The 19,632-nt window shown below is 41.1% G+C and overlaps 1 long non-coding RNA gene across 4 annotated transcripts in view; it reads left to right on the forward strand.

Annotated features, from left to right (window-relative positions):
- Positions 1-19,632, forward strand: part of LOC141411472 (uncharacterized) — a 250,731-nt gene that overhangs the window by 122,905 nt on the left and 108,194 nt on the right. Inside the window, exon 6 of one of the 4 annotated variants that reach the window (XR_012436254.1) lies at positions 2,332-2,573. The exons of the other annotated variants lie outside the window; for them this stretch is intronic. This is a non-coding gene — a long non-coding RNA (uncharacterized lncRNA). Of the gene's footprint in view, positions 1-2,331; positions 2,574-19,632 lie in introns of those variants that run through there. 4 annotated transcript variants of the gene reach the window in all.

A 19,632-nucleotide genomic window follows, 5' to 3' on the forward strand; every position in this document is an offset into this window, starting at 1 on the left:
GGACGGTTGACCCAGTATGTCACATTTACATTGAGATCATTGACTGGGGTGACTAGTTAATATGCCATTCAACCTGAAGACTCTGAGAGTGAAAGGAAGGTATGTTACCCATTCTGTCAGGAAAACAGACACAATTGACAGTGTCCCTTACAAACCAAGTCACAGAGTCACAGTCCTTGTGGTGTTACTGGGCAGAGGTAGACTGGCTATGTTGTGTAGCTTGCTTTCATTTTTCAATATATAGAGGTCCCCATCACTCTCACGCCTTAACTACAAGTGTCCAGTCCTCCCTACCTCTGACAATCCCTAAGTCTTTGCTGTCCCTTCATGAAGCTTATGTATATTTTTTTCAGGAAAGTAGGTTTCTAAGTTACTGAATATAAATCTGTCAAACTCAGTTGGACACCTGGCATGTGTCCAATCAAACATTCATTGAGGAAAAAGGTAATTGTGGTTCATATCTCGGAGAGTTTCTGGGAGGCTTAACGGAGATTATGCCTGTGGTATATAGACAGCCAAAGTAAGCCCCTACTTATTTTGTTATCATTTAAATTGTCATTGTAATCATTGCCCAACAACAAATATGAATAAGACAGGCTTTTGTTTCCAAAATCCTGACAATGGGGAAGGGGCACATACGTACACAAACACTAAAAAAACCAGATAAGGCAGAATGCCTAAGTGGTGATAAAAGTATTTATAAAAATGTATTTATGAAAAGAGTTACAAAAATATGATGCATTATGAACTGGACAGTTCCAAGCACTGGGTATGAGCGATTGTGCCCGAAGGTGGAAGGGCAGGGGATGTGGAGTACCATCTTTGACTACTGTAAACTCCGGAGAGAGGTGTACAAATGTTATCTCCCAGGAGGAAATCCCTTCTGTTTAGACTTTTGGTCTCATGTTATGCTAAGGGAAATATTTTGCTTTGAAGGAAATTTACTAGGTAGAGAAGTGCATTTTATAATAGTAACACATGATAGCAATCATGATTACTTTAAAATTAATCTATCATAGTAGTTAAGGGCTTCTTGAATTCTAGTTCTGCCCTTACGAGGCATGTGACTTTAGGTAAGTTACTTAACTTGTTTGTACCTCAGTTTCCTCATCAATAAATCAGAGATTTGGTAAAATTTACCTCAAGGAGTTCACTTTAGGGATAAATGATCAAATTGATGTAAAGTTCCCAGAGTAGAGCTTAGCATGTGGCAAATATCACATAAATGTCACCAATGACAGGACACCCCAGTGCTCCAGAGTTTGTTAAAGAGCGATTGCATATATAAAGTTCTTTATGAAATAGTGGAATGGATGTGAGTTTAAAAGGTGATTTTTGTATAGACAATGTTAGAATCCATTGATTAAAAAGACTCAGAAAATCCTGGCTCCATGGATCTCATTAGACTGTGGCCCCAAAAGATCGTAGAGTTTAGCAAACATATATGCATACACAAATATATTTTAATTAAATCAATGGTAGTATTTAGATCTTATGATGGATTCAAGAATAGTCTCTCCTTCTTCTTCCTTCTCCTTCTTTTCTTCTTCTTCTTCTTCTTCCTTTTCCTGGTACTGGGAATTGAACTCAGGGCTTTGTGCTAAGTAAGTGCTCCAGCACTTGAATTATGACTCCACCCCTCTTTTCTTTTACAATAACAATTTGTCCCAAAAGGGGGTGATTTTTTTTTTAAAGTTTCTGCAATAGGGATAGAATGTAGGTTTTCTGTGAAGGCACCACTAAAGCACTTATTCTCATAATGAAGAAACTAAGGCCTACCCTCTTGCCCCAGAAGGATAAAGAGTGTAGCCTGGGATGGACGAAGGGAAACAAGACCTTCCCAGCCAGCCCAGCAGGCTTCTTGAGAAAGAAGGGAAGAAAAGCAGATTAGTACAGGGATGAGTCCTTTCAGATGTGCCTAACCGAACTCTCTGTCACCATGATCATTACCTGAACCAGGAGGATATGCCCTGGGGTTCCTGAGCAGGACCTGGCTTCTCCTTCTCCAATGTAACTCCCTCCCTTTGAACATCCATGGAGATTCCCAGCCAGCCTTCCCTCTGAAAGCTCTTGAACATTTCATAATTAGCATGAGCAACTGGTGTGATGACTACGACCCTCCCCCATGTTCCCTTCTTAGCTGATTTAACAAAGTGGCGTTTCTAGTCCTCCCCAAGATGTGCAAATTGATTTTTATATAGTGAATTCTCTTTTAGATAACATATTTGTGGGAGAGATTTTTATTTAATTGGATTTTTAAAATTAAATGAGCTTGAACTGATTTTACTAATCAGTAATTAACTAATTTTGCCCTTCAAATGTGGTTTCTAGGTTAATGGGCAAAGATGTTATGTTATATGGTGTGAGGACAACACTCAGCACCGTGCTCGGATGCTGTAGGAATGCTGGTTTTAATAGTGACGCCACAGCTGTCATCTGCTGGAAGGCAGTGCAGGTGAGATGGGGACAATGTGTGTGGCTGACTGGACGTGCGTTCCTGCCCTGCTGTCTTACTGTCAACAGGACCTTGGGCAAAGTGCACCATGATTCTGTAAATGAACTTGGAAAATGAAAATGGACAGAGTGATGATACCTATTGTACCAGCTATCGTGCAGATTTAAAGTTTTAGCAGATGAAAGTGTGTACAACTGTGGTTGACACACGAGACTTGTCAATCTACACTTATCATTATGTTATTGTGAAGTGTTACTTAGGTGTCAGGTACTGGGCTGAGTGGGGCCCGTGTAATTGCTCAGTTAATTATTGGAAGAAATCCATTCATTTACTTTTACGTCTGAGAAAGAGGATATGGTGATCATTAGTATTTTCCCTACTTAAACTTAAAATTTTAATCTTAATTAATTAATTGTTTTGGCAGTACTAGAGTTTAAATTTAGGACCTTGTATTTGTTAGGTGTTCCACCACTTGAGCCCAACCTCTTTTTGGCTTTAGTTACTTTCCACATGGGGTTTCATGCTTTTTGTCTAGGGCTGCCCTTGGCCCCAAATCCTTCTACCTGTACCTTCCATGTAGCTGTTATTAGAATGTGCACCACCCCATGCCCAGCTTGGTTATTGAGATGGGGTCTTGTGAACTTTGGGTCTGGACTGGCCTCAAATCATGATTCTTACAATATTTGCTTCCTGAATAGCTAGGATTACAGGGATGAGTCATTGTTCCTGGTTTAAACTTCCTTTTCCAAATTCTGTGTCTCTTTGACATCTACATACCATCAACCACAAGGATTGAAATCTTCAATGCCCCTCTCTAATCTTCCTTTCCTTTCCACCTGCTACCAGGCAGGTCAGGCAGATTCCAGACCTCCCTGGTATCTTGATCACTGTTTCTTCTCTCCGTCCTACCCTTGGCTCACCTGGCCTTTGCCATAGCTCCTGAATTGTTTCCTATCCAATCCACTGTCCAGTGTTGCTTGGGTGTTAGTGTCCATGGCAGATACAATATCAACTGTACTCATCTTCCTACTAGTGACTTTTCTCCCCAGAAATCTGTCCTAGAAAGCTGTTCGTCAAGATGCATCTCAAATGCCACCAGGAATCCCCCCATCGCTTCACAAGATCCATTTACTGGAGGTGCTTCCCTGCCCTTGACATCATCCTCTGGCCCAGGAGTAGGACAATATGAGTTCTATTTCCAGATCTAGCTATGAGATCCTGTAAACTTGAAGTTTCAGTTTCACTGTCTTAAAACTGGGGATAAGGGCTAGGAGTAGTGGCTCAAATCTCTCAGTTACTGAGGAGGCAGCAATTGGGAGAATTGCAGTTTGAGGCCAGCCCAGACAAAAAGTTATCAAGACCCCATCTCAATAAACAAGCTACATATGGTGGTACTTGTGTGCAATCTCTGCTACATGGGAGGTGTAGGTAGAAGGATTTGGTCTGAGGCCAGCTCTGGGCAAAAACTTGAGATGCTATATGAAAAATAACTAAAATAACTAAAAATAACTAAAAGCAAAAAAGGGCTGGGCATGTGGCTCAAGTGGTAGAGAACATGCCTAGAAAGCATGAGGCCCTGAGTTCAAACCTCAGTACAGCAATAAATAAATAAAATAAACTGGGGACAATATTTTCCTGACCTTCTTACAGAACTGTGAGGTTTGAACAAGGCATGCTATATGAGAGAACTTATCTATTTACTTACATAAAAGATTATTTTTATGGGAGGATGAACCCATGAGAGAGGGAGAGCAAAAAGAGAAGTTGATGGAGATGAATATGACTGAAGTATAGTATATGCATATGAAATTTAAGTAATGAAACCTATTAAATTTCTTTTTTTTTTAAAAGAGGGGACAGAGGAGGGATAAGAAAAAGAAGAAAAGGCTATTCCATTGTAGAAATGTGAGGTGCTTCAATTAAACTGTGCAGTTTCTTAGAAGTTCAACTATTATGGAGTTAAAAGTAATGAATAAGTGAGTAATTAAGCAAAATACTCTAGGTAGTGTTTTGCTTTCCCAAGGTTATCATGCCAGTCATTTCGGTTTTCTTCTCATCACAAGAGCAGGCATGTAGTGAGGTGCAGCATTAGCTCCATTTCCTTTTCTTAAAACCAAGGAGTAAAAAGTGGTCAGGTATTTATTGGAATGTGTACATCTGGTGCCACTCCCCCCACATTTTATTATGAACACTTTCAAACATCCACAAAAGTGGAAAAAATCTACCAAGAGTGCTTGCAAAACCCCCCACTGGAGCATGCTGTTGACATTTAACGGTTCTAGTTTTATTGTAAATTTGTGCATTGGTCCATCCTCCCACCTATCCATTAATCTAGCTAGTGTTTTGGAGACATTCCCAGGTAACTTGCAGACATTAGTAAACTTTGCTCTCACTGGCAAAACAGCATGCATATCATTAACCATACGTTAGCATCTGCCCATACTACTTTTTTTCTTGATGTAAATGGGGTTCAGTGTAATATCACAAAACTCATGGCATAGCACAATTTTTTGGTATGCTTTTCTGGTATTGAAGCAGTAATGTCCTTTTTTCAAACTAACTCTGATGCAGAAGCCGTGGGAAATGCCAGAAGCGGAGCTTCTTTGGATGAAAGGGAGATGGGGTTTGGAGCCTTCATGCCCCACAATGGTCCCATCTCTGAGATCCATCCCCAGTGATCTCAAGTGCCATGATTTTTAAAAATTGGGTGAATTTCTTAGTCTCATGAACCTCAGTGTGATCATTTATAAAATAAGACTTTGGAAATAGCTCTTTTCCCAGGTCCTATTCTCTTTTCTCATTGTGTGGTACTAAAACATAGAACATCTTGGCAGCTTTCCCTTTCTCGTGTTTTAATGAGCTCAATGCAGGAAACCACATTTGAGAATGTGGATCTGAATGCTTGAAGTGAAAATCACAATTGGAAGAAGGGCTGTCTGTGGAAGAAAAGTGGAAAAACAAGAACTTGACCTCAAGGGAGGGCCAAAGATAGCTGCCTGAACACTCAAGTTTAGCATTCACCATGGTGCACAGGTCCTCCCAAACCATCTTCCATGGCCTTTGCCAACTCAGGACCAAAAGCATCTCTCAGAAATTTCCTTGTTCTGTTAGGAGCAATTGCTCCTACTTACTTTCACCTGGTGCCTCCTTGAGACACAATGCTCATATGTGCAGGAAGGCAGGGCCTTCACGGTCTGAGGCGAGGCAACTCTGCTGCCCAGCAGCAGCCTGGGCAGGTGGGTGACTTTTGGTTAGGAGCTGGAACTGGGGTCAGATTGGGGCAGAATCATGTGAGCCAGAGGTTGGTGTGTTGGAGGGTAAGAGCAGTAGAGCTATAGAGACCACATCACTTATCTACGTCTGAGAAGACAGAGTGGGTCTGAAAAATGGGGGTGGGGGAAAGAGAAGGCAAGGTTGGGTGGTTCAGTTGCAAAGCAAAAACCAGGGAATGTACCCAAGCCTGCGCTTCAAAGGGGCTCAGGTGCCCAGAGGGAATTCTAATCAGACAGAAAGTACCTCACTGTAAGCTTGTGAGGACAGGACTGAGACCAAGTCAATTTTGTGCCCAGGGCCTAGAAAAGTAACAGGTAGGTTGTAGATATAAAGAAAGGAAAAAAATAAGGGAGAAAGAGAGGAAAGATGCATTAGGTGGGTTTACTTGAGTTGTAGTATGGTCTGGGCAGTCTAGTACCATTGCTAACATTGCTGTGAGACTGTCATAGAGAACTTGAATCTAATCTCTTTACCACAGTTTTAAACATATTTCAACCATGACTCACAGTAAAATACAGGCATAACATGATGACCCCACCCCAACACAAATGTGTTGTGTCTCACAGTAAAATACAGGCATAACATGATGACCCCACCCCAACACAAATGTGTTGTGTCCTAACAATTTCTATTCCATTCCATTTAACACTATTCCCCAAATACTGGTTTGTAACTCATAGACTGAAAAACTCTAGGTACAATCCTTTTGATCTCTTCTGGGACATATTGGTAGAGATCATTTTCCTTTCCAGAATTTTTAATATCTGTTTCTTTTTCCTGTGGCATGTAGTTAAGAAGTCAGTCTTTGTAGCTGGTTATATCTGGATTTAAATTCTGGCTCTACCAGTTTCCAGTCATCTGCTTTGGGATAAATAACCTAACTTCTCTAAACATTACTTTCCTTTTATGTTAAAGGCTAGCTGATATTCATGGTATATGATGGTTAATCTTGCCAACATGACTGGATTGAGAAATGCCTAGGAGATTAGTAACACATTTCTGGGTGTATCTGCGAAGATATTTCCAAAGATGATTAACTAAGGGAGGGAAGACCCACCCTGAATTTGGTCTGGCTGGGATAAAAGGAAAAAGGAGAAAACTCATGGGCACAGGCATGATCTTTCTGCTTCCTGGCCACCATGATGTGAGTTACTCTGCTCTGCCATGTACTTCCACAATGGACTGAAATCTCTGAAACCATGAACCAATATAAATCCATTTAAGTTGTTTTGCCTAGGTATTTTGTCACAGGGATGGAAAGTCTGACTAATCCAGAAAATTGATGTTAGAGAAGTGGGATTATTGTTATGACTACCTGACCATGTGGTTGAGTAGCCTTTGGAACTGGCTTGTGGAAGGAATTTGAAAAGTTTGGGGATATGAGCTAGAGAGCTCAAGCGTGCTATAAGCAAGGTGTAAGGGGTGGTTCTGGTGGGAGCTCAGAAGACCAGAATGCTGATGTGAATGTGACATTAAAGACTGTGCTCATGAGGCATCAGATGGGAATGAGGACACTCCTGGGAATTGGATTAGAGGCCATTCATGTTACATTCTGGCAAGGAACTTGTCTATGTTTTGTCTCTGCCCTGAGACTTCGGGAGAATAAATTAAAGGTGACCAACTAATCTGGTAGAGGAAATTTCAAGGCAGTCCAACATTCAGGCCATAGCATGGTTATTGTAGATGGCTTTTAACTGAATGTACAATTAGAATTAGGAGTCAAAGGCAGAGAAGAAAGATTTGGAAAACTTCGGTCAGAAAAGAAATATACGTAAAGTGGGGGCTAAGGTAGGCATGGTTTCTGAAAGGATTAATGTCATTAAAAAGAAGCCAACTACGTTCCATCAGGAAAATGGGAATGATGCCACTCACAGCAGGCTTAGGGCATAGAGGTTTTAATTCACTTCAAAGACTGCTTTGAGAAGAGAGTTCCAGGGCTCCCTGCTCACTAAAGGCTGTCTAGGGAACCACTTCTGTACTTTCTGGAATCATGAAGGCTTCAACCCAGATTTCAGAGGAAAGCCTGGGAGTCCAGGCAATGTTTGTGGCAAGCAGCTACCAAGAGGGTGATGTGTGAAATTGTGAGGGTGAAGCCAAAGATGCAGTGGAGACCACAACTATGTTAGAGATAGAAGGAACATGGGTGGTTTGATAAGGAAAGCTGTGGGAAAAGAGCAGAGCCAGTCCAAGAGACAGGCCGTGAAGGCTATAAACAGAAAGACCATCAGGTCAGGGCTGCTCAAACCCCAGAGAGCCCACATCACTCCCAGGTACCTCAGATGTCAGGCACAGAGCTATAAGATTTAATGTTTGCTCTGCTGGGTTTTGGTCTTGCTTTGGTCTCATTTCTTCTTTCTGTGCCCTCATTCTTTCTTTCTGGAATGGGACTGTTTACTCTGTGCCATTGTATTTTTGAAGTATGTAACTTGCTTTTAAAATTTTATAGAGGCCACAGCTAAAAGTTTGCTTTGAGTCTTAGAAGAGAGTTTTGATTTCTGAATAATGTTGGAACTGTTAAGATTATGGGGACTGTTGGAGATGGACTGAATACATTTTGCATTTTGAGATGATCATGAGCCTTTTGGGAGCTAGCTGTGGAATGTTAGGGATTAAGGAATTGTGTTTGGGTGTCATTGACGGGGTGGACTTGTAATGGTTAATCTTGATTGTCAACTTAATTGGATTGAGAATCGCCTAGGAGATTAGCAATGCACACTTTTGGATGTGTCTATGAGGGTGTCTCCAGAGAGGATTAACTAAGGTGAGAGAAAACAGGCTCTTAATGTAGGAAGCACCTCCCATAGGCTGGGGGCCTTGATGGGATAAAAGGGAAAAAGGGAGAAAGTCTTCTGGTGCAGTCATCCACTTTCTGCTTTCTGGCCACTATGTTGTGAATTGATCTTTCCCACCACACCCTCCCTGCCATGATGGACTAAAACCTCTGAAACTGTGAACCAGAAATAAATACTTCTTCCTTTAAATTGTTTTGCCCAGGTATTTTGTCACAATGATGACAAGTCTGATCTATACATGGTACTTGCTCACAGAAGTATTGTGAAGGCTATATTATCTCATTTAATCTTCACAAAATTCCTATATGCTGTGTACTGTCATCAATCTTACTCTACAGGTGAGGAAAGGCTCAGGGAGACCGTGTTGTCTCTCAGTGCAGACCTGAGATAAGAACTCATACTTTCTTTTTTTTTTTTATTGTTTTATTATTCATATGTGCTTACAAGGCTTGGGTCATTTCTCTCCCCTGCCACCACCCCCTCCCTTACCACCCACTCCGCCCCCTCCCTCTCCCTCCCACCCCCTCAATACCCGGCAGAAACTATTTTGCCCTTATTTCTAATTTTGTTGAAGAGAGAGTATAAGCAATAATAGGAAGGAACAAGGGTTTTTGCTGGTTGAGATAAGGATAGCTATACAGGGAGCTGACTCACATTAATTTCCTGCGCATGTGTGTTAACTTCCAGGTTAATTCATTTTGATCTAACCTTTTCTCTAGTTCCTGGTCCCCTTTTCTTATTGGCCTCAGTTGCTTTTAAGGTATCTGCTTTAAACACCACCAACAACAGGTGTTGGCGAGGATGCGGGGAAAAAGGAACCCTTTTACACTGTTGGTGGGAATGTAGACTAGTACAACCACTCTGGAAAAAAATTTGGAGGCTACTTAAAAAGCTGGACATCGATCTACCATTTGATCCAGCAATACCACTCTTGGGGATATACCCAAAAGACTGTTACTCCAGAGGCACCTGCACATCCATGTTTATTGCGGCACTATTCACAATAGCCAAGTTATGGAAACAGCCAAGATGTCCCAGCACTGACGAATGGATTAAGAAAATGTGGTATCTATACACAATGGAATTTTATGCAGCCATGAAGAAGAACGAAATGTTATCATTCGCTGGTAAATGGATGGAATTGGAGAACATCATTCTGAGTGAGGTTAGCCTGGCTCAAAAGACCAAAAATCGTATGTTCTCCCTCATATGTGGACATTAGATCAAGGGCAAACACAACAAGGGGATTGGACTATGAGCACATGATAAAAGCGAGAGCACACAAGGGAGGGGTGCGGATAGGTAAGACACCTAAAAAACTAGCTAGCATTTGTTGCCCTTAACGCAGAGAAACTAAAGCAGATACCTTAAAGCAAATGAGGCCAATAGGAAAAGGGGACCAGGAACTAGAGAAAAGGTTAGATCAAAAAGAATTAACCTAGAAGGTAACACCCACACACAGGAAATCAATGTGAGTCAATGCCCTGTATAGCTATCCTTATCTCAACCAACAAAACCCCTTGTTCCTTCCTATTATTGCTTATACTCTCTCTACAACAAAATTAGAGATAAGGGCAAAATAGTTTCTGCTGGGTATTGATGGGGGGAGCGGGAGGGGGCGGAGTGGGTGGTAAGGGAGGGGGTGGGGGCAGGGGGGAGAAATGAACCAAGCCTTGTATGCACATATGAATAATAAAAGAAAAATGAAAAAAAAAAAAAAAAAGGTATCTGCTTTAGTTTCTCTGCATTAAGGGCAACAAATGCTAGCTAAATTTTTAGGTGTCTTACCTATCCTCACCCCTCCCTTGTGTGTCTCGCTTTTATCATGTGCCCAAAGTCCAATCCCATTGTTGTGATTGCCGTTGATCTAATGTCCACACATGAGGGAGAACATACGATTTTTGGTCTTTTGGGCCAGGCTAACCTCACTCAGAATGATGTTCTCCAATTCCATCCATTTACCAGTGAATGATAACATTTCGTTCTTCTTCATGGCTGCATAAAATTCCATTGTGTATAGATACCACATTTTCTTAATCCATTCATCAGTGGTGGGGCATCTTGGCTGTTTCCATAACTTGGCTATTGTGAATAGTGCTGCAATAAACATGGGTGTGCAGGTGCCTCTGGAGTAACCTGTGTCACAGTCTTTTGGGTATATCCCCAAGAGTGGTATTGCTGGATCAAATGGTAGATTAATGTTTAGCTTTTTAAGTAGCCTCCAAATTTTTTTCCAGAGTGGTTGTACTAGTTTACATTCCCACCAACAGTGTAAGAGAGTTCCTTTTCCCCCGCATCCTCGCCAACACCTGTTGTTGGTGGTGTTGCTGATGATGGCTATTCTAACAGGGGTGAGGTGGAATCTTAGTGTGCTTTTAATTTGCATTTCCTTTATTGCTAGAGATGGTGAGCATTTTTTCATGTGTTTTTTGGCCCTTTGAATTTCTTCTTTTGAGAAAATTCTGTTTAGTTCACATGCCCATTTCTTTATTGGTTCATTAGTTTTGGGAGAATTTAGTTTTTTAAGTTCCCTATATATTCTGGTTATCAGTCCTTTGTCTGATGTATAGCTGGCAAATATTTTCTCCCACTCTGTGGGTGTTCTCTTCAGTTTAGAGACCATTTCTTTTGATGAACAGAAGCTTTTTAGTTTTATGAGGTCCCATTTATCTATGCTATCTCTTAGTTGCTGTGCTGCTGGGGTTCCATTGAGAAAGTTCTTACTTATACCTACTAACTCCAGAGTAGTTCCTACTCTTTCCTGTGTCAACTTTAGAGTTTGTGGTCTGATATTAAGATCCTTGATCCATTTGAGTTAATATTGGTATAGGGTGATATACATGGATCTAGTTTCAGTTTTTTGCAGACTGCCAACCAGTTTTCCCAGCAGTTTTTGTTGAAGAGGCTGCTATTTCTCCATCGTATATTTTTAGCATCTTTGTCAAAGACAAGTTGGTTAGAGTTGTGTGGCTTCATATCTGGGTCCTCTATTCTGTTCCACTGGTCTTCATGTCTGATTTTGTGCCAGTACCATGCTGTTTTTATTGTTATTGCTTTGTAATATAGTTTGAAGTTGGGTATCGTGATACCTCCTGCATTGTTCTTTTGACTGAGTATTGCCTTGGCTATTCGTGGCCTCTTGTGTTTCCATATAAATTTAACGGTAGATTTTTCAATCTCTTTAATGAATGTCATTGGAATTTTGATGGGACTTGCATTAAACATGTCGATTACTTTTGGGAGTATAGACATTTTTACTATGTTGATTCTACCAATCCATGAGCATGGGAGATCTCTCCACTTTCTATAGTCTTCCTCAATCTCTTTCTTCAGAAGTGTATAGTTTTCCTTATAGAGGTCATTCACATCTTTTGTTAAGTTTATACCTAGGTATTTGATTTGTTTTGAGGCTATTGTAAATGGAATTGCTTTCATACATTCTTTTTCAGTTTGCTCATTGTTAGTATATAGAAATGCTAATCATTTTTCTATGTTGATTTTATATCCTGCTACCTTGCTGTAGCTATTGATGATGTCTAGAAGCTTCTGAGTAGAGTTTTTTGGGTCTTTAAGGTATAGGATCATGTCGTCTGCAAAGAGGGATATTTTGACAGTTTCTTTACCTATTTGTATTCCTTTTATTCCTTCTTCTTGCCTAATTGCTCTGGCTAGGAATTCCAGTACTATGTTGAATAGGAGTGGAGATAGTGGGCATCCTTGTTTGTTTCCTGATTTTAGAGGGAATGGTTTCAGTTTTTCTCCATTAAGTATAATGCTGGCTGTAGGTTTGTCATATATAGCTTTTATAATGTTGAGGAACTTTCCTTCTATTCCTAGTTTTCTTAGAGCTTTTATCATGAAATGGTGTTGGATCTTATCAAAGGCTTTTTCTGCATCTATTGAGATGATCTATTTGTCTTTGCTTCTGTTAATGTGGTTTATTATGTTTATTGATTTTCGTATGTTGAACCACCCCTGCATTCCTGGAATGAAGCCTACTTGGTCGTGGTGAATAATCTTTTTGATGTGTTGTTGAATTCGGTTTGCCATTATTTTGTTGAGGATTTTTGCATCCATGTTCATTAAGGAGATTGGCCTATAGTTCTCCTTTTTGGAGGTGTCTTTGCCTGGTTTTGGGATAAGTGTAATACTGGCTTCATAAAATGTGTTTGGCAGTTTTCCTTCCCTTTCTATTTCGTGGAACAGTTTAAGGAGGGTTGGTATCAGTTCTTCTTTAAAGGTCTGACAGAATTCAGCAGAGAATCCATCAAGTCCTGGACTTTTCTTTTAGGGGAGACTCTTGATTGCTGCTTCAATTTCATTTTGTGTTATAGATCTATTCAGGTGATTAATTTCCTCTTGAGAAATCATACTTTCTGACTCTAGAGTCTATGATCCCGTCTATAAAGATACCTTACTTCTCCAGGTATCACAGAGTGCAGGGTCCAGTCTTAATGATACAGACTAGAATCTCCTTCTTCTCAGTATTTACAGAGGTTTTCATATACTCCACAGGCTGATTGATAAGTCAGAAGGCCACTTTATCAATTTCCTGATCAAGAGATGAAATTTCACATTTGTACATGATAAATTCTGTTGTGTAGATAATGAAGACATCAACCAACAATAATGATTACTGACATTGACTGGGCATGGCTGTGTGCTGGGCAATTACACACATTGGCTCCTGGTGTCTCAAAGCACTTTGAAGTGAATGCTATTAGCCCAATTTTACAGATGAGAAAACTAAAACTTTTATTGAGCATATGGTAAACACTCAGCACATTTTAGCTGCTACTACTATAATTACTGTCATTATTATTAGCAGCAGCAGTAGTAATGACGTTAAGGAATTTTCCCAGTAGTTGCTGCTGGCTCATATCAGACTGGAAATAACACCCAGGTCTACCTGATTCCAGAGACAGTAACTTTTATCATTTAAACATTAGAAAAATCTGGGTTCAGGGCAGCTTTAGAAGATGGGAACTGAGTTTCTCCATGGAATCTTTCATCTGATTTGAATTGCTACCACTCCGTGGAGTTATATCCTACAAAGAGTATGTTGTGATGTGATTCTTTGAATGAGAGCAGATAAAGATGGAAGGAGCAGTCCTGGCAGATTCCCAGCTATCTAAAACTCCAATACTTGATGCTAGTGAGTCACACCAGGATTGAGTGGCTATTACTTTCTTTATAGTGGTTGAACCTAGATGTTTCCTTTGGTGATACTGTCTTGGTCTCTTTGCCTGGACTTAGAGCACATCATTCCCTCACCTGGACCTCATATCGTGTTGTGTCTTATATCAAAACATTTCAGTAAACTCAGGTTTTCTAGTATATGTGGAGTCTTATGGAAATTCTATTACTGAGAGGGTTACTTCTGCACCCAGACCCCTGCCTCTGGGTTGAAGAATTGAGAAACATTTGTTCCTGCATGATGAGAAACTTTGTGATGGAAAAAGATGGAAAAGACTTCCCAACTGCTTTTGAGGGATTTGTGTGTGTGTGTGTGTGTGTGTGTGTGTGTGTGTGTGGTGGGTATTGGGAAAGGTCAAAGACAATTTTGAAATTAAAGCTTAGGTATTGGGATAATGGGGCTATACTGTAGCCATTTAGAAGAGAAGAGGAGCAATGCTACAGAGATATTATGAGGGAGAGCACCATGGTTTGATGGCATCCCCTCCAAAATTCAAGCTGAAATTTACTCTTTAGTGTAACAACATTAAAACGTGTGACCTTTGAGAGGTTAGGATGTGAGGGCTGTGCCTTCATGAATGGAATTAGCAGTTTCATAAAAAAGACCTCAAGGTTGTTAGAAGTACTGTCTCACTTTCCATCTGCTATTCGAAGACCCAATGATTTGTCCCTTTTGCCCTTTTCTGTCATATGAGTTCACCTGGATGGCACCATCCCCAAGAATACTGGATTTGCCCATTTTGCTCTTGGACTTCCCAGCCACTGGAACCATGAGAAAAAAATATTTGTGATTTGTAAGTTACTCATTCTCAGGTATTTTGTTATAGCAACCCAAATGGACTAAGATGGGCATTGGAGGGTGGGGTGGGTACAGGATTAACATAAGAATACAAATAAGAAAGATGACTTCAGTTTCAGACAGGATAGATTTGTAGTGTGGTTGGCACTTATTTTACTTGATGTATTTTTTCCCTTTGCATTGCTGTTAGGGTAAGCAAATTTGATTTGTGTGGCTAAAAATATTTGGGTAAGTAAGGTCATATATGTGCGCTCATATCTACATGATTTCATAGGAAAGAATAGGGCTTTAAGCATTACATTTATGCATAATGTATATATAAATATACATACATATATATATTCCCCCCCAAAAAACTTTAAAAAGTAAACTAATTTTACCAGCATGAGAGAAAAAAATTGAGAAGCAGATGAAAATGGACTTGAAAAACTTCAGCTAAACATGCTAATTAAATTTTAAAAAATATATTTGAAGTGTAACTATATAGTGAATAGTGAATGCCTTTGAAAATTACTTCTGAAGTATCAGAATAAAACATTCAGTATTTTGCAGTGATGTGGCTGCATTTGGGTATAGATATATTTGATCTATGGGAGTTTAAACATGTTTAAAATGACTTATTCTATAAGAAGAAGTCAATAATTCAGTAGGACTCATGGCTATGACAAAGTAATTTTGATATGTCTAAGAGAAGTTGTGACTTTGGACATAAAATCAAGTCAGTGAGTGAAAATAAAACAGAAAGCTGTTGTGTTGTAATCGGTCTGTACCTCAGCCTTCATCACAGATGACCACTAAAATAACCAACAGAAAAGCCATAAAAACCAACCCAGGCAACCATTTTTGGGTGAGCATTTGATACTGCAGTTTCTTGAAATTTCTGGGTATTTGGAGGTATGCAGAGTGAGATGGAGGCTGATGAAGTAGGTTGAACAATCTGTGCATACAGAGTGATCCAGGGGAAGAGAAGTGAGAACAGGAGACAAAGGGAAGAGGGCTAAGGACAGAATCATCAGAAACACCCATCTCTCAGAGGTGACAAGGGAAATAAAGCATGGGGCAGTGAGAGAGGAAGAAGAACTGAGAAGGTGCTGTACTGAAGAAGCCAAGAATTCTCTAGGTTCTTCCAGAGGATAGGAAAGAGTCACAGAGGAAGAGCTCAGAAAACATATTGTTGGGTATGGTTATGGGGCACCCTGAGTACAATGGTCACAGACATCAGTGGGGACAAAGGAGGTTGAGATGCCAGTGATTAGGTGAATGAAAGGTGAAGAATAGGGGCCTAAGAAGAAAATGGTGGCAAGGGAAAGAGGGAGGGAGGTAGGGAAGAGGGAGAAGGAAGAAAGATGAGAAAGAGAGGAAGAGGGAGAAAGGGGAGGGGAGAGACAGAGAGACAGAGATCGAGAGAGAGAGAGAGAGAGAGAGAGAGAGAGAGAGAGAGAGAGAGAGAATCCTTTATTTTGGATCTTACAGTACAATTTTCCTACAAGCTTTAGAAAGGGCAATATTTAGTGAGACAGAAAGATGTGTGTACTGCCCATGGTTATTGCAGTGCTATTCATAATAACCAACCTATGGAATCAGCTTAGGTGCTCATCAACAGATAAATGAACAAAGAAAATGTGATATATATTATATAAAATGTGATATATATAGATAAAATGGATATTATTCAGCCATAAAAAGGAATGAAATTATGTCATTTGTAGAAAAATTGATGGAACTAGAATTCATCTTGTTAAGTAAAATAAACCAAGCTCAGAAAGAAAAATACCACATTTTCTCTCATATGCAGAATCTAGATGTAATGAATAGTAAAGGACATGAGCATAGAAGGGGATTATGGGGGGAGGGAATCAATGAAAGGTGGGTGGGAGAAAAGACAGACAGAGTGGGGGGAGAAAATCATTAAGGTACAGTGTAAGCATATATGAAAAGGTCATAATGAAATCCATTTTAAAAACTGTAAGAAAGGGCTGGTGGAGTGGTTCAAGTGGTAGAGTGCCTGCCTAGCAAGTCTAGCAAGTGTGAGGCCCTGAGTTCAAACCCCAGTACCACTAAAAAAGCAAAAAGCAAAAACCAAAAACCTGTAAGAAAGATTTATGTTGTTTTACTTTTGATGGGACTGGGATTTGAACTCAGGGCTTTGTGTTTACAAAGCAGGCGCTTTACCATTTGAGCCACACCTCCAGTCTGAACGAAAGATTTAAAAGTAGGTGGGGGAGGGAGAATAAGAAAGAGTAATAGAGGAGGTGAATATGAGCAAAGTTTATTAGATGCATGTATGGAAATATCATACTGACACCCCTCACATTGTACAATTAATACGTTCTTAAAAATAAAAAAAGATGTGTTGTAGATTGGCACATTCTTGGCATTTGAGAGCCTTAAGCAAGGTGAGACCAGCAGAGAAGATCAAAGGCAAAAATTCTCAAAGTGTGTTCTGCAAGATGGTAGCAGATGTTTGAGAAGTGGGGACCTGAGTCTCTCTGCTTTCACAAAATGATTCAGGTTGTCTCTGTCCCTCAGGAAAGGAATTCTCAGGGCCCACTCCCTGCTCTGTAAGCAGAGGATCAGCAGTGAGCCTCCAACATTGCTTTGTTATTTCTGATCCATTTCTGGTTTACTGAGACATTTCTTTTGTTTTTGAGTTGGACTGTGCCTTTTTTTTATTTTCTTGACTTATGTTTTGTCTTTCTCTGCTGTGTATGTGTGGGGTGCAGAGGGACATAGCCAAGATGGAACTGGCTGTGCCCTTTGGACCACATGTCCTAGGTCAAATTCTGTACTGCAGGATGTCCTTGGAGCTCCATGGACTATGACTCTCCAAAAGAGGACTAGGCTGTGTCCTTTTCTCCACCTCAAATGGCTGTGGTACTCTTCCTTCTTCATGTTGTTTCTGCCTCCTATTTTGTAAAACACACTCAGGAAAGCTTGTCAGTGAGACAGCAGAAGTGATGGAAAGGTCCTTTAGAAAAACTGAAAGGTATTTGAATTAAGAGTGGGAAGGGGCCAGGTGCCGGTGGCTCATGTCTGTGATTCTAGCTACTCAGGAGGCAGAGATCAGGGGGATCACGGTTTAAAGCAAGCTCTGGTAAATAGTTTGTGAGATTCTATCTAAAAAAAAAACATCACAGAAAAGGGCTGGTGGAGTGACTCAAGGTGTAGACTCTGAGTTCAAACCCCAATACTGCAAAAAGACCCAAAAAACAAAAATCAAAGAGTGGAAAGGGGCTGGACATGGTCCTGGCTACTTGGGAGACAGAGGCAAACATGAGGCACGTCCTTGAAAAGCACAGTAAAAGCAAAAGAGCTGGGCAGCATGGTTCATATGGTTTTTTTTTTTGCAGCAGTGGGGTTTGAACTCAGGACCTCATCCTTGTAAGGCAGGTGCTCTTACTGCTTACACCACTCCGCCAGCTTTAGAGTGGCTCAAATGGTAGCAAGTGTGAGGACCAGAGGTCAATCTCCAGTAACACACACACACACACACACACACACACACACACACACACACACGCATGAGTGGAGGGAAAGCTGTTCCTGGTTGCTCCCCGTGGTTGAGTGTGTCAGGAATGATAAGCACTTCTGGAAATCGGGAAGGATTTCGTCTGATCCTCCAACAGGGAGGCTTCCCAGGGTGTCTACCAGCAATCTCATCCAAGAATGAACTGGAAGGAACTTAATTTTCTTTAAGATCTCGTCACTAAGAGTTGTTCAGCAAAGGACATCAACCTACGGAGGGCCTGTGAGTGAAGCTTGGTGAGGCCAACTGTTGCACCTTGTACTCCCACTCGACATCTGTCATCTGGCCACTCGTCCAGGTTTTGCTTGCTGTACTAAAGGAGCGCACTCTCCCCTAAGCATTGAGTGAGGGTGCCCTGTTCCCAAATATGGTCAGAGAAGAGGATGCCCGAATGACAGCCATGGATGGTATTCATCCATGGCCATAGGCTAGGGAAGAGAACTCCTTTCTTCCTTGAAATGTAGTGGAGGAAATGTTTGTGTGAGTGCTCATGTAACAAGTGTATTGGGTTTCTATTGTGTGTGTGAACATTAGTAACCAGAATAGGAGAAGAAATTGATACAAAATGAACTAAAAAAAACCGTTCCAGATTTCAGAAGCTTAGAATCTAGCAGGGGACATAAAGAAGCCTACAGTTAATATGCATGTGATGATTTTCTCTCTGTAGGGAGCTCAGGAAGATATGCAATGTGTAGGCAGGGCACCCATCTCAGAGGGCAGTCCAGAATGGATTTGGGGAAGAGAATTCTCCAGGCTGAGCACCAAAAGATAGGTTAACCAAATGTGTATGGGGGGAGGATGTAAAAATTCCAGGCCTATAAAAGAACTGAAAGACATTTGACAAGGCTGCAGCATTGAGTTCTGAGTGAGCACCCTGGGGCAGGGGTGGAGGAGTGAGATTGGGCCTTGGGCGGGCACAGCTGTGATCATGTGAGTTCAGGTCCTCAGTTCACCCAGCAAGACCCTCAGTGCCTGACTCCTGGAGTCACCTTGACTGCTCTGTTCTCCTCTTTAGCTCTCCCTTACTTCTCTTCCTCAGAGAGTTTGGCACTCCTGTTGGGATGGGGAATTTGAAGTGATTTTGGGAGTGGCCTGTCTGCTAGAGTGTGTGGCTAGTCAGGCAGGTGAGCATGTGCTGGAGGACTATGGGGTCATAGGAGTCAGGTTTTGTAAAGGTGAGGGTAGTCCAGAGGCCAGGTAAAACTCTGAGAATAGGGATAGTAGAGCAGTCAGTAAGAGGAAATCTAAACAGGTAAAGTGCAGGAGGGCAGCATGGGACCAGGGATCAGTGGACCTTCTTACTGGATCTGGGATCATGGTACAGGCATCACAGAACCTGGGTGGAAGAACATGCTAACAGTAGTGACTTGATGATCAATCATGTGAACTTTCACACCTGCCCTCAGGAGCTTAGGAAGCATCCAACTTCTGGCAAAGGATAGCCAGTCAGTCTAACCCAGGCCACACCTAGAGGTGGAGGGCAAGGGCCCAGTGCCAGGGAGAGGAGGAATCTCAGTTAGAAGCAAGGTGGGGCAAGGCTCTCCATAGTCAGTTCTCACTTCCCTATTGGATGCCACTATTCTTGACCTCT

The sequence above is a fragment of the Castor canadensis genome, chromosome 10 (assembly GCF_047511655.1).
Source record: "Castor canadensis chromosome 10, mCasCan1.hap1v2, whole genome shotgun sequence".
NCBI classification, from domain to species: domain Eukaryota; kingdom Metazoa; phylum Chordata; class Mammalia; order Rodentia; family Castoridae; genus Castor; species Castor canadensis.